Source organism: Carassius auratus, unplaced genomic scaffold, assembly GCF_003368295.1.
Source record: "Carassius auratus strain Wakin unplaced genomic scaffold, ASM336829v1 scaf_tig00014572, whole genome shotgun sequence".
Taxonomy (NCBI): domain Eukaryota; kingdom Metazoa; phylum Chordata; class Actinopteri; order Cypriniformes; family Cyprinidae; genus Carassius; species Carassius auratus.
The window spans coordinates 145,001-160,485 of NW_020524510.1; the positions used below are offsets into that span (position 1 = coordinate 145,001).

The 15,485-nt window shown below is 49.3% G+C and overlaps 1 pseudogene; it reads right to left on the reverse strand.

Annotated features, from left to right (window-relative positions):
* Positions 1-13,119, reverse strand: part of LOC113074417 (cytoplasmic dynein 1 heavy chain 1-like) — a 54,923-nt pseudogene extending 41,804 nt beyond the window's left edge.
* Positions 13,120-15,485: the final 2,366 nt, after the last annotated feature.

Here is a 15,485-nt window from a genome sequence, read left to right on the forward strand (position 1 = left end):
CACACACTCGCTCTCGTTCTCTTCAGTACCTTGTAGTAGGGCGAGAGCTTCATGGCCGACACACTGTTGATGTGCTCCTTCACTTTGTTGAACAGATCGTCCCATCCTCGAATCAGACGACACTTGTTCTGATAGTTGACCAGGTCGAGCTCGTACGAGTTCCACACTTCACGAATCTGCAGCGAAGAGGAAGGAGTGTTAGAACACACACTCTCACACACGCACTCACTCTCTCACTCTCACTCATGCATACTCTCACACACACACTCTCACACACACTTTTTCTCTCTCTCACACACACACTTTTTCTCTCTCACTCACACACTCACTCTCTCACACTCGCACACAAACACACACTCTCACACACACTCTCGCTCTCTCTCTCTCTCACACTTTTTCTCTCTCTCACACACACACACACACACACTCTTTCTCTCTCTCTCACTCACACACTCACTCTCTCACACTCGCACACACACACTCTCGCTCTCTCTCTCACACACACTCACACACACTCTCTCTCTCTCTCTCACTCACACACTCACTCTCTCTCTCTCACACACACACACTCACTCTCTCTCACACACACACACTCACTCTCTCTCACACACACACACACGCACTCAAACTCTCAAACACGCACGCACTCACACTCTCTCACAGACTCTCACACTCTCTCACACACACACACACTCAAACTCTCAAACACACACACACAAACACACTCAAACTCTCAAACACACACACACTCAAACTCTCAAACACGCACACACTCAAACTCTCAAACACGCACACACTCACACTCTCTCTCTCAAACACACACATTCTCTCACAAACACACACACACTCTCTCTCTCACTCTCACACACTTTCATACTCACACTTTCACTCAAGCACACTCACTCTCACACAAGCACACTCACACAAGTACACGCACTCTCTCACATGCACTCTCACTCACTCTTTCTCACACACTCTCACTCGCACACACACACTCACATAAGCAGTCACACGCACACTCTCACTCACACTCTCACACACACACTCACTCTCACTCACACTCTCACACCTGCTTGAGGAACTCCTCGAGGGCCATCTCTCCCTGTGCCACCAGCAGCACGTCCTTCACCACCATCTCGTTCTTCTGCAGGTCCACGTCCCAGATCTGACCCAGACTCAGCTCGGACAGAACCCAGTTCACATGCAGACGCTTCATCAGCTGCTTCCAGTGCCGGTCCTTCAGCGCCTCCGACTTCAGCTCGATCACCAGCATGTTCACCTGAGGATCAGCACAGCGAGGGTTTAGGAGCCTGGCTGACTCTATCCCAGCATGCTCAGCGGTTCAGGCCGGAGCGGCTCACCTTCATGTAGCCCTTGAGCAGTCTCTGCACGAACTCGTAGGAGGCGTACTGCCTCAGTCGAGCGGGGAAGTTCTTCAGCTGGTTGAGGAGAGCGTCCAGACTCTGGCGCAGCTGCACAGCAGAAGAACACAGACTCGGTGTGAGCCAGACGCAGGTGTGTGTGTTTCGGGAGACGCGGGTGTGTGTGTGTGTGTCGGGAAACGCGGGTGTGTGTGTGTGTCTCGGGAGACGCGGGTGTGTGTGAGTGTGTCTCGGGAGACGCGGGTGTGTGTGAGTGTGTCTCGGGAGACGCGGGTGTGTGTGAGTGTGTCTCGGGAGACGCGGGTGTGTGAGTGTGTCTCGGGAGACGCGGGTGTGTGAGTGTGTCTCGGGAGACGCGGGTGTGTGAGTGTGTCTCGGGAGACGCGGGTGTGTGAGTGTGTCTCGGGAGACGCGGGTGTGTGAGTGTGTCTCGGGAGACGCGGGTGTGTGAGTGTGTCTCGGGAGACGCGGGTGTGTGAGTGTGTCTCGGGAGACGCGGGTGTGTGAGTGTGTCTCGGGAGACGCGGGTGTGTGAGTGTGTCTCGGGAGACGCGGGCGCGTGTGTGTGTCTCGGGAGACGCGGGCGCGTGTGTGTGTCTCGGGAGACGCGGGCGCGTGTGTGTGTCTCGGGAGACGCGGGCGCGTGTGTGTGTCTCGGGAGACGCGGGCGCGTGTGTGTGTCTCGGGAGACGCGGGTGTGTGTGTGTGTCTCGGGAGACGCGGGTGTGTGTGTGTGTGTCTCGGGAGACGCGGGGCGCGTGTGTGTGTCTCGGGAGACGCGGGCCGCGTGTGTGTGTCTCGGGAGACGCGGGCGCGTGTGTGTGTCTCGGGAGACGCGGGTGTGTGTGTGTGTGTCTCGGGAGACGCGGGTGTGTGTGTGTGTCTCGGGAGACGCGGGTGTGTGTGTGTGTGTCTCGGGAGACCCGGGTGTGTGAGTGTGTCTCGGGAGACGCGGGTGTGTGAGTGTGTCTCGGGAGACGCGGGTGTGTGTGTGTGTCTCGGGAGACGCGGGCGTGTGTGTGTGTCTCGGGAGACGTGGGTGTGTGTGTGTGTGTCTCGGGAGACCCGTGTGTGTGTGTGTGTGTCTCGGGAGACCCGTGTGTGTGTGTGTGTCTCGGGAGACGCGGGTGTGTGTGTCTCAGGAGACTCGGTGTGTGTGTGTCTCGGGAGACTCGGGTGTGAGTGTGTGTCTCGGGAGACCCGGGTGTGTGTGTGTCTCGGGAGACCCGGGTGTGTGTGTGTGTCTCGGGAGACCCGGGTGTGTGTGTGTGTCTCGGGAGACCCGGGTGTGTGTGTGTGTCTCGGGAGACTCGGGTGTGTGTGTCTCACCTTACGCGGCTGCACAGAGACCCACGGCTGCTCCTTCATCTGATCGATCTGCTCCCAGACCTTCGACAGCTCCGACCAAACCCCCTTCAGATCCTGCAGCTCCTCCAGAGCCACCTGACCAACACAACACACACGGTTAATCTATCTCCACTCAGACAAGTGAAGAGAAAAGATTAAGTGCACTTCATAGATTTGTTGATTTCAATCTTAATACATATGCAGAGTTTTTTTGTCTTACATTCACAATTTCTATATTTCTTTATTCTGAAGGTTTCCATTTCCATGAAATGTGCCATTTAAGTAAACTTGCCTTGCAGCTCAAACATTAGATTATGAACTCTGTGATTGTTAGTTTGTGTGTGTATCTCTTTAAAACATTCATCCTGCTTGAAGAAATGCATCAAACGCATCTGAAATGATCGGGTGTCTAAGAGAGAGGCTTGTAAAGCGCTTCACCTGGACTCTCTCCTCGCTGCTGCTCAGCAGACCTGTGTCCGTCAGCTCCAGCGCCTCTTTGGCCTTCGCACACTTCTCTCTGTCGTCCTTCAGCCGGCCGAACTTGCCCTCGTAGATGGTGAGCGACTGCAGCGCCTCCTCTGGACGCAGACTGCCCTGCAGCGATAACAAGCAGACAAACACTGAACGAGAGCTGCCAACACCACACCTCTCCCAGATCTCTCTCTCTCACACGTACTGCCACAGGTTTGGTCTTCTCCCAGTCCGACAGCAGGTCTGTGGTGCGGTTCTCCACGGCGCGGTCCTCCTGCACGATCTTCATCTGGAGGTTGGCCACCTGCTGCTGGATGGCCGTGTCTTTGCGCTTCATGATGTCGCTGAAGGCGCCCCACTCGCCCTCGATGTTATCGATGTACAGCCAGGAGGAAGGGAACTGGAAGCGCTGTTTCTCCAGCAGACGCTGGCCGTTGCGGAACAGCTGCAGAGGACCAGGACACGTTAATGACGTTTCCTGCACAGAACCGTGTTTAAGACCTAGACTGTACTCACATCCACTTGCTTCTCGAACTGTTTGATCTTGCGTTTGAGCGCCTGCACGTACGTGATGAAGGTCACGGCATCAGAGGTGCTGGCCGTATCCACCGAATGCTGCTCCAGCTCTTGACGAGACTGTGAGAGACACAGAAGACTTCAGTACATTCACCTGAGCACAAACACCAGCTGTGCCTTCAGCGAGAGCGGCGCACACCTTGGAGATCTGCGAGTGGAAGTCCTGCATGTTGTTGCCCAACATCTGTCCAAACTTACTGAGCACCTCCTTATGCCACGAATCGTACTTCAGATTGACCTTGGACTGAACCTAAAGCAGACGTAAAGAGAGACACGTGAGCGTGTGTGAGAGGCTCCTCGTGACCCAACCCTGAGCCGCTTCCTCCTGACCTTGCCGTAGTCGATGACGGCCGGCCCGAACTCCTTCCTGGTCTCTGCGTTGTCAAACGTGCCTCGAGCTTTGCGGATCTGCACGAGCAGCGCCTGCCACTTGTTGAGATCTTCTCCCAGACGGCTGTAGATGTTCTCGGGCTGCATGTCCCACAGACACTGGTACTGGAGCCACACCTGAAGAGAAACACCGTCAGTCCTGCGTCTGAACACGCTCGCTCGCTCGCTCTGAGAGAAGACCTTACCTTCACGTACTGCTCCACCTCAGACACGATCTCCTTCACTGCGTTATAAGCTTCCTCCAGCGCAGACGGACCATCAGGCATCCTGGTCAGAGCGTTCCTGTAGAACTTCTCCTCTTCTGATAACTCGTAGTGAACGCCCACCTGAGAGAAGAGCAAACGGTAAACTGTGCAACACAAAAGATGATATTTTGAAGAATGTTAATGAGCAACAGCTGCTGGTAGCCATTGGCTTGAAGCAGTCGTGGCCTAATGGTTAGAGTCAGACTTGTAACCTGAAGGTCACGGGTTTGAGTCTCAGTGTTAAAGAGCACAAATCCAGAATATAAGACGCTACACTTGAGAACGTCACGTTTCTCTTCTGTACTATTTCTCTGAAGTCTGGTTCCTGTTTGGTTACTAACAGGTTTAACAGAGTGATTAGATGAAGACAGAACGAACTGAGAACCGAAGACGAACACAGACCTGATATCTCTGACTCTGGATTCTGGGTAGAGACAGGATGACCGTCTTCCACACAAACATCTCCTGGTAAAGCCTGTAGCGGCAGTCTTCGATCGGCGGGTTCAGATAGATCACCTGGTTAGTGATCCTCAGTTCATGGACCACATTCTGTTTGGAGGAAGAAGACGTTTGAGAGTGAAGTCACGAATCCTCAGTGCAGACAGACTCAGAGCTACAGGAGGACTTCTTGCCTTGATCTTGGGTTCTCCTCCGGGCTTGTGACTGACTTGAGGAGCCTCAGTGTCCATGTCCACATCAGCCCTGTCCTCCATCTGTCCCGGAGAACCTGCGTCCAGGCTTTGAGACCCGCCTGCAGACGCACCCCGAGGATGACGCTCGATCTACAGAGGAAACACATCACATCTGATCAAACACGGCCTCTCCGGACAGACTCCGTGCCTCTGTCCAGCTGGACTCACCTCGATGTCCAGTTTATTGACCCAGATGGGCAGGTTGGAGTACGAGTGCAGGTTCAGGTCGGTCCACAGCCTTCTGGATGCGGTTGAAGGATCTCGTGAACATCTTGTGCTCGTACATGCAGGTCTCCAGCGAGCGCACCTCCAGATCTATCTTCTCCTCGATCAGAAGAAGATCATCCACCTGAGAGTCAAACACACACCACAGTCACATCTCTCCTGACCCGACTCACACACACATCTACACCACCAACACAATCATGGACACACACAACACAGCAGCATTCAACATTTATTAAGGCTTGGAGTGTGTGTGTGTCCTCTGTGTGTGTGTGTGTGTGTGTCTGTGTGTGTGTGTGTGTCTGTGTGTGTGTGTCTGTCTCTGTGTGTGTGTCCTCTGTGTGTGTGTGTGGTGGTGTGTGTGTGTGTGTGTCTGTCTCTGTGTGTGTGTGTGTGTGTCTGTCTCTGTGTGTGTGTGTGTGTGTCTGTCTCTGTGTGTGTGTGTGTGTGTCTGTCTCTGTGTGTGTGTGTGTGTGTGTGTCTGTCTCTGTGTGTGTGTGTCTGTCTCTGTGTGTTGTGTGTGTGTGTCTGTCTCTGTGTGTCTGTCTCTGTGTCTGTGTGTGTGTGTGTGGTCTGTCTCTGTGTGTGTGTGTGTCTGTCTCTGTGTGTGTGTGTGTCTGTCTCTGTGTGTGTGTGTGTCTGTCTCTGTGTGTGTGTGTGTCTGTCTCTGTGTGTGTGTGTGTGTGTGTCTGTCTCTGTGTGTGTGTGTGTGAGTGTGTCTGTCTCTGTGTGTGTGTCTGTGTGTGTGTGTCCTGTCTGCTGTGTGGTGTGTGTGTCCTGTTCTGTGTGTGTGTGTGTTGTCTGTCTGTGTGTGTGTGTGTGGTGTGTCTGTCTCTTGTTGTGTGTGTTGTGAGTGTGTCTGTCTTCTGTGTGTGTTGTTGTGAGTGTGTCTGTCTGTTGTGTGTGTGTGTGAGGTGTGTCTGTCTCTGTGTGTGTGTGTGAGTGTGTCTGTCTCTGTGGTCTGGTCTCTGTGTGTGTGTGAGTGTGTCTGTCTCTGTGTGTGTGATGTCTGTCTCTGTGTGTGTGTGTGTATGTGTGTGTCTGTCTCTGTGTGTGTGTGTCTGTCTGTGCTGTGTGTGTGTCTGTCTGTCTCTGTGTGTGTGTGTGTCTGTGCGTGTGTATGTGTCTGTGTGTGTGTGTGTGAGTGTCTGTCTCTGTGTGTGTGTGTGTCGTCTGTGTGTGTGTGTGTGTCTGTCTCTGTGTGTGTGTGTGTCTGTCTGTGCGTGTGTGTTGTCTGTCTGTCTCTGTGTGTGTGTGTGTCTGTGTGTGTATGTGTCTGTGTGTGTGTGTGTGTGTGTGAGTGTGCTGTCTCTGTGTGTGTGTGTGTGTCTGTCTGTGTGTGTGTGTGTGTGTGTCTGTCTCTGTGTGTGTGTGTGTGTCTGTCTGTGTGTGTGTGTGTGAGTGTGTCTGTCTGTGCGTGTGTGTGTCTGTCTGTCTCTGTGTGTGTGTGTGTCTGTGTGTGTATGTGTCTGTGTGTGTGTGTGTTGTGTGAGTGTGTCTGTCTCTGTGTGTGTGAGTTGTCTGTCTCTGTGTGTGTGTGTGTGTCTGTCTGTGTGTGTCTGTCTGTGTGTGTGTGTGTGTATGTGTGTGTGTCTGTCTCTGTGTGTGTGTGTGTCTGTCTGTGCGTGTGTGTGTGTCTGTCTGTCTCTGTGTGTGTGTGTGTCTGTGCGTGTGTATGTGTCTGTGTGTGTGTGTGTGTGTGAGTGTGTCTGTCTCTGTGTGTGTGTGTGTCTGTGTGTGTGTCTGTCTGTGTGTGTGTGAGTGTGTCTGTCTCTGTGTGTGTGTGTGTGTCTGTATGTGTCCAATCATCAAACTGTCTTGAGCTGCTGGACCTTTCTTGGAAGTTGAAGACGGTTTCGGCCAGACGCTGGACGTACGGGTCGAGCTTGTAGGACTCCCAGACCAGCGAGATGCCCTCGGTGATGAGCGCCTGCACTTCCTTCTTCAGGCCGGCCACCAGCAGCGAGATGGACATCCTCTCCTCCACCTTCTCACAGGTGCGCTCGTAGGTGCGCACGCTCTCGATGAGCGAGATGGCGAAGGGGTACAGCTGGTTGGCCTGATGGGCTTTGTTGACGATGGCCAGCGGCACGCGGAAGCTCAGCCACTTCAGGTTGCGCACCTCTTTGGAGAGCGTGATGATCTCGGGCAGGAAGTTGACCTTGAGCTTGAGCAGGGTGCCGGTGCGTCCGCGGGCGCGTGTGTTCTCGATGGTGAAGATGCGTCCGGACACGCCCAGGTTACGCTGCTGGACCTTCCTCGCCCAGTCCTCGAAGATCTCCTGCGTGTTGAGCTTGGCACGGAAGCTGTCTCCGTCCTGCTTCAGCTTCAGACCCTCCACGTGGTTCTCCCAGCCCTTGCCCAGGACGTCTTCCACACGCTTCATGTAGGCCGTCAGCTGCCGGTCGATCTGCTTGGCCCAGATGATGGAGCCGGAGACGGGGGGCAGGTCTCGCACGTGGCTCATCTTGCAGGATTGGCTCTGAGGATACTGCACCTTGAACTTGTCGTGCAGAGCCTCGATGTCGTCTTTGACGCGCTGGATGAGCTGCGTCTGGTACTCTCGGATGGCTCCGCGGATGTGCGGCCGCACGAACAGGGCGTTGAAGCGGGAGAAGATGCGGAACATCTCGTTGGCGTTCTTGGCGGTGCCCAGCTGGTCGCGCAGGCGTGCGGTGATGCGTGTCTCCACGCGGTCGATGCGCTCGTCGTAGCGCTTCATGGCCGCTTCCCAGGCCTCCACTCCCTCCTTCGACACGTCCAGTCCGTCCACTTCCTTCACGTTCTCGTAGGCCAGATTGACCTCCTCGATGGCGTTGACGTCTGCGGCATCCAAGAGCACCTCGGCCACCTTCATATCGTCGGGCTCGGCCGTCTTTCCCTGAGCATGCTGGGTAACGGCAGACACCTGGAGAGAGACATAGACTGCATTAGCTCTGTTCTGATTGGTCCGTCAGCAGACTCCAGGGTGTGTTATTGTAGATAACAGGTAAATATCACAGACTCATCCGGATCACTGCAGTCAGCTCTACACGCTCTGAAGCTTTATGATTGGTTGGCTGATAATAAAATATTAGAACTCAATTCAATATTAGAGCATTGCGTTAGCAGCGCAAGGTTGTGGGTTCGATTCCCAGGGAACAATGTCAGGTAAAAACTGTTTCCACTAAGTTACTTTGGATAAAAGCATCTGCTAAATGCATGAATTTAATTTAAGTCATCCTGGTATCGCAGACTCTTTCACACAAACGCAAAAGGAAAAGCAGGTTTCCTGGTCAGGAATCATTAATCTCTGACTGGTCAACAACAGAACGGTCAGAAGCCGTCGGGGTCACACCTGAGGTCGGAGCACTCGGACGATGACGGCTCTCAGCTGCTCGTGCTGTCGTCTGAAGCGTCTCATGTGGTCCAAGCGGGACTGGAGCTTCCTGTGCGCCGGACTGAGACGCCACACCATCTTCAGGTTCTCCTCCCTCTTCCTCTTCACGATGTCCCTCAGGAGCACCTGCAGCTTCTCGTACTCGTCCTCCCACGTCTGGAAGACCTCGAAACACGCCACCATCACCTGCGCAGGAAGCAAACAAGACTTCAGAAACTCTAATCTGCGATCTGGTTTGGTTCCGTGTGTTATTCTCAAGCCGAGGGGCGAGTACCTTCTCAAACTCCTCGTACGCTACATGCATGAGCTTGCGGGTGCCCAGCACTTTGAGCAGCTGAGAGCTCAGGTCTCTGGAGATGGCCTCCACCAGACGCAGCGCACGCTGGATGGGGTACTTGGTGTTTCGGATCTTGCGCAGGTGAGTGAAGATGGCCACCAGCGCCTGCCGGATCTTGTCCAGCTCAGTGGCCGACAGGAGATCGTTGAGAGGGAAGTCCTTCATCAGAGGGTTGTAGTCGTTCACCGTCTCCACAGCCTGCTTCAGACCTGAGAGAAACAGCAGAGCGGTCACAAGCGTGACGGAGCACAGCGTGAGATCTCCCTCGGACAGACGGCTCACCCGTGTCTGTGTCGAAGCTGACCGTGGCGTGGAAGCGTTTGCCGTGTTTGAGGATGTCGAGCGTCAGCAGCACCTCGGGACTCTCTCTCTTCTCCTGGATGCGGTTCAGAGCTCGCTCCAGGTTCAGCCAGAAGCTGATCTCCTGCAGAGCCGTTCCAGACGCCGGGTCTCGGTCCAGTTTAGTCACCTGAAACACAGAAGTCCAGATCAACCGTAGGGTAACCCTGCACAAAACATACTCCAGGTGAGCTCGTCACGATAAGATCATCTTCAGGGAGGAGAATCTAACAATTCAGAGAACCTTAAGACAATCAAAAAATAAAATAATAATAATTTCCATTTGGTACAGAAGCACGTTAGAGGAGCCTGTGTTTATCTGCAGTAGTACAGAGACGTGATCTCAAACCTTCTGTATCTCCCGGATCCAGCGGTTGACTCCGGACTGAAGCTGGTTCAGGAAGCTGGGATCCTCCACTTTATCTCCGAAGTCTGTGACCTTGGGCTTGTCTCCGCGCTCGTAGCACTGCTTGGCCACGTTGGTGATGATGGGGTGTATGAGCAGACTGATCTCGGGGATCTCGATGTTCTGCTGCAGGTGCAGTAAGCCCATCTCCAGCTCCGCGATCTTCTTCTCCACCGAAGGAGCCATCTTATCCCCATCCCTGCACACACACACACACACACACCGTGAGGACCGGCTCTCACCTGACTCTCTCTCTCGCTCTCACTCGAGCAGACCTCACCTGTCAGCTTTACCAGACTCCCGGATGTAGGACTTGAAGTAGGGAGCCACAGCGTTGCTGATGAAGGAGTGCAGCGTCTCGTACGGAGAGTCTTCGCTCAGAGTCAGGACTCGCACCTGAGTGGAGATGGGTTTATCTGCATCGATCACAGCGGTCCGCTTGATCAGAGCCAGGCTGGAAGAGCACGGATATCATCAGAACACAACAACACAGTGCTGACAGAAATCATTAGGACGCTAGTATCTCCACCAGCTACGTCAGTTATTATTTGCCGCAGGGTGTCAGTAGGAAATATCAGTTTACATGATGACATGATGCAATTTCAATTGTTCTTTTCTCTTTGGAGTGATACAAGCTGTTTGTGAATAGATAAGATCCCTAAAGTCTCAAACCCAAAGAGATATTCTTTATCAAAGTAAAGACTCGTCCACGCCCCTCTAAAACACGCCCCCACATCTCTACATCACTGTGTGGGAAGATTTGCATAACTCCGCCCACATGTTGGCGGTCTGAGCTCGTTACCTGTTTGATTTGAGCCCGTAGTGGATGTCGATGCTGATGTTGTAGGAATGCACTCGCGCTCCTCCTCTCCTTCATCTCCAACATCCTCTGCAGAACAACAACAAACAACCAGCCGTGTGTGATCAATCAGCTAAACCATCTGATGTGAGCCCAACACAAGTGAAGAAGAGGAGCATGTGATGATGCTGGTGTGTGTGTGTGTGTGTGTTACTGCCTGGAGCACAGTTGCACTACAGTAACAAGAGCACATTCACACTGAAGAGAGCATTGTTTGAGTCTCGTTCAAAGACATCGTGACCATAACTGACCCATAGTAAGCCCCGCCCCCCCTTAGTTACTGTTGCTACCTCGGACAAACAAACAGAGCAGTTCACTCTCTTACTTACGATGACAGATGTCAGTAATAACAGCTTATAACATACACTTTTTTAGGTGACATACTTTCAATAAAGCCATTACAAAGTTAAACAAATCCCCCTGTAAATCACTTTAATCAGTAAAATATCAGCTTGTAATGGGGAGGTTCATCTTTGTTATTGATTAGAAGCTGCTCCTGAAACAGAAGCGTCGGTGACGTCACCGGTCTGCAGGAGACACGCCCCGAGCGCGCGCAGATCCTTCATCAGAACAATCTCTTTACCATGGTTGCCAGGGTGGCGGTTTTCCCGCACAATTGGGCTATTTTAGAAAAGGAGTTGCGGGAAAAAATACGGAGTTGCGGGTTGCGGTTTTTTGGGCTACATTTATAATGTACCGCGGCCTCAAAAAAATAAATAAAAATAAAATAAAATAATTGTGGACAAAGAGAAAAGTGAACCTTTTAGTAGTAGGTGTTGATCCCGGGGAATGAATACTTGGCAACAAACGCTGCTTCTCGCGAGATGCGAGTAGGCGCGCATGCCACATGTGCTTTGACATAACAAATCAAGCATCATCATCACGTCACTCACATTATGAGAGCACTGTAGTCAGAAGCGGTTGTCTGTGGATGAACAAGCAGCATTCTAAAATGGGGAGGTAAATGGGGAAAGTATGGAAAGAAGTATCACAAAGAATGGGAGACAGAGAAAGGATAATAAAGGAATGGATTTGAAGTGTTCCAAATAATGATAGAAAAGTGTTCTGCAAATATTGCAAATGTGAAGTAAGAACATTATTTGACACAGGCAGTTCCTTTCTAAGAAAAAATGCACCTGTGAAAGAGGCAGAGTTGAAGCTGGCTGCCCATTGTTGCTTGTCACTCAAGCACTTCAGCCGTTGAACACTTAGGAAGTGTTGTGGAAGAAATGTAGTACTTCTGACTAGGGTCAGAAAATATCAGAGAGGATATGTTCTTATTTGACCTTTATTGTATGAGATTGTATATATATATATATATATATATATATATATATATATATATATATATATATAAAGCTGTGTGTGATATTAAGAATTTGGGTAAGACAAAAGGCGAATACTTTAAACTTAAACTTATATAGATTTATTTTAAGGCCCTTTGTGGTAATCCAGCCGTTGTCTCATCTGATTGGACACTGAAAAATTGGGCTAGTTTTCATTCCATTTGGGCGGGTTTTGAGTTGTCATTGGGCTGGAAATATTTCTGGGACCTGGCAACCCTGCTCTTTACACCGCTGTGTCTGAAACTGTTTTTATACAGTCTACGGTCTGAACCATAGAGGTCTGAACCGAACACACTAGAGAAGGTTAATTCGGACATTTGACGTGACAGCGACTCAAACAGGGCGGGGCTACACAAACTCTGCGACACTTCTAAAATATAAAGACATCGATGACAGTCAGAGCAAAACCGCACCCAAACACTGTTTGCAGGCCATCCTCAGTTATAATCTCAGATACAGATTATATGCTTTATTCAAAGATAAAGGTGTCTAATAGAAGTTTAATATCATTTTGCGAGACCTTATGTACCTTATAGCCATACTCTGAAAGCAACAACACTTTACCTCAGATCTTAAAAATAATTTAAAGAAAAGATATAAACGTTATGTCAAAACTGTGAACTCAATGCGAACCAACAAAGTGTATTCAATCACAAATATGGCATCAGTCAATCATTATGTACATTTAATTATGTCTTACAGGTTTAATATTTATGAATCAGATCATAAACTTGTAAAATTCATAAAATTTCGTTCCGAGTGCAGAGGCTCCGCCCACACACGTTTCTGATTGGCTGTGCAATTTGATTGACTGATTGATTGATTGTGTCACGTCGCCGTGTTAACGGTGCGTTTAACGGACTGTTGTCACCTTTCAGCGCGCTCCGCTCCACCAGGATCGACGGAATCTGAGGATCTGACAGGAACTTCCTCATCTGCTCCAGCGCGCTCTTCTCCTCCAGCGCGCTCTCGAGAGAAGCGGGTGCGTCGCCGCCATCTTCCAGCAGCAGCGGGACGAGCTTACGGATGTGTTTCTGCAGAACCGACGCGTCCGCTACCGTCTGCACCGCTGCAGAGACCTCCATCCCGCCGCCGCCTTCCCTCTCCTCCGCCACTGTCTGACATTTCTCGCCGCGATGAAAACGCAAAGAGCCGATGATCGAGCTGTGAGAGAGATCCGCTGTATCACGGACTCTGACACTTCACCGGAATGACCAGCGCCCCGCGCGTCGCCAAACTTTATTGTTTCTCGGAAGTCTGTGATATGTAGTTTTTCCAGCGGCGGAACGAATGAGTGAACGCGAAGCGAGAACTACAAATCACAGAATGCCGAAAAGCGTCACACGCGCTCGCGTCAGCTCGTTTCTGCTGCAGTGACGCGTGTATATGAAAGACAAAAATGCATTTCATGCCAAATTTTACATTCATAAATGTACACTTTCAAAGGAAACTCCTTCCTTTCTTGATTTTGGAAGAGATTTTGACGAGTATGTAAATTATAAGAATTCTATTGCATTTAAGTCTCTTTCATGGTGTGATTCTTAGACCCTTTTAACTGTTTAGGGTGGGTTTAATGTATGTATACCTGATTGACTTTGTTCTTATTCTTATTCTGTCTTTGTATTTGTTTCTTTTTTGTTACATTAAAAACATAAATAACAATAAAAGGTGTGCAAATATTTGGTTTCAAAACACAGTATCATAGCTATTAAACTATTCTTGTTTCCCTATTATTTTAAATCTGTATTTAACCTCAGAATGATCTCAGAGTAAAAAGACTGCCAAAGTCTGATTTGTGGTAAGCCATGCTTTACAATTAATTATTATAATCTTAATTCAAAGTGATGAAGGATTCTGAAGATCTGACAGTAATGTTAAATATTAAATATAAAATTATTCATATGATGACAATGAATGATAAAAAACTCAAGAAAGAGTAGGCCTGATTCAAAAAGTAATCAAATGTACTCTAATAAAGAAACTGAAATGGCTAACAACTAAACTTAGAAAATGGTCATTTGTAATCTGTAACCTTCACTAAAGCTGAAAATAACTCATATTAACTCTAAACTTAACTCTATATGAACTGTATCAAGCTGTCACGTGACTAGCGCCGCCATCCAGCGCTCGCGCGGGTTAATATTGATCCTGAGCGCGCTCACAGATGATGAGTCACGCAAGAACAAGGTCACTTTGAGATTTCTATCTGTATCTATCTATATTTATCTGTCTTTCTAATAAAAAGCTAGAAACTTGCAGATTTAACTTTGTATCATCTCATGCTACATTTTTAGAAATACAGATAATGATTTTTTGCCAGTATTCAGACATACAGTACTTTGGTACAGTAACTAAGGTAAGAATAGATCTTGTTTATAGATGCAGTAGGTAGCCACAGTGTTTTAATAATCATACATATATGGATTGTAATAAAATTTTTGTGCCATGAATCTCATTAATTTCAGTTGTTGATTTGCTTTTATACATTCACCTGATTGTTTTAATATGTAAATGTAACCATCATTTTTACAAACCATTCTAATGTCTTTCTCTTAATGAGCAGGATGCAGCGTGATGCATATTTAGATCTCAGCGGATACATCTCAATGACACACTGTTTCTGTGTGTCACGGTTCTGTCGAAGCCATGCTTTTCTGACACTGCTCTGATTTCACTGACACGTGATCAAAGCAGTAGAAACATGCTCTGAAGACTCTCTCAGTCAGATGTACAGTGATAACCACGGAGATCACACAATCAGTGATCATCCAGCTGTGTTCGGATTGGGTTTAGTTATCTATCTTCTGATTCTGTCAGTCAGTGTGCTCATCAATAAATTACTGAAAGTTGAGACCCAATAAAGGCAAAAAAGAAAAAAGAAATTAAAAGCTCTGATATATCCTGATGTGACCTGATGCTTTTCCACATACAGAAAACAGATGGGCACTACATTCAATTGTGTAGCTTTTCACACTGTATATTATTTCAAAGCAGACTGAGATAAAATCACATTGTGTTTGGATTGTGTGAATGTTCTATATCGCTCCGAGCACGCAGAAGCAGAGATGTGAGTCTCGTTCAGTGAATCATACAGATCAGATCTGTTTCAAACACAGAAACATCCAAACACACCGTCCTGTCTCATCATGACTCTGGCTTCTCTAGAGCTGCTTTGAGTCTTTGAACCAGGACTTGATGAACTGTGACACTGATATTTTCCTGTTTATTACCGTGAACAATCTGAATCGTATAAAGGTGACTTACTGGAGAATCATGGCGATTTGTGAACATCTCTCTGATTTTAATTTAAGACTAAAGGTGGGATGTTTCTGTACTGCAGCAAAACATAATGAAGCTTGTAGTTTTTATGCACTTCTGTCTGATTTTGAGCCTGTGGATGAGAAGCGGTTCACATCTGTCCTTCCTGTCTTCTAGCCATTCAGAAGAGTTCAGTTGAAAAAGAATGATTGTTTTTGTTATATTTGACAACA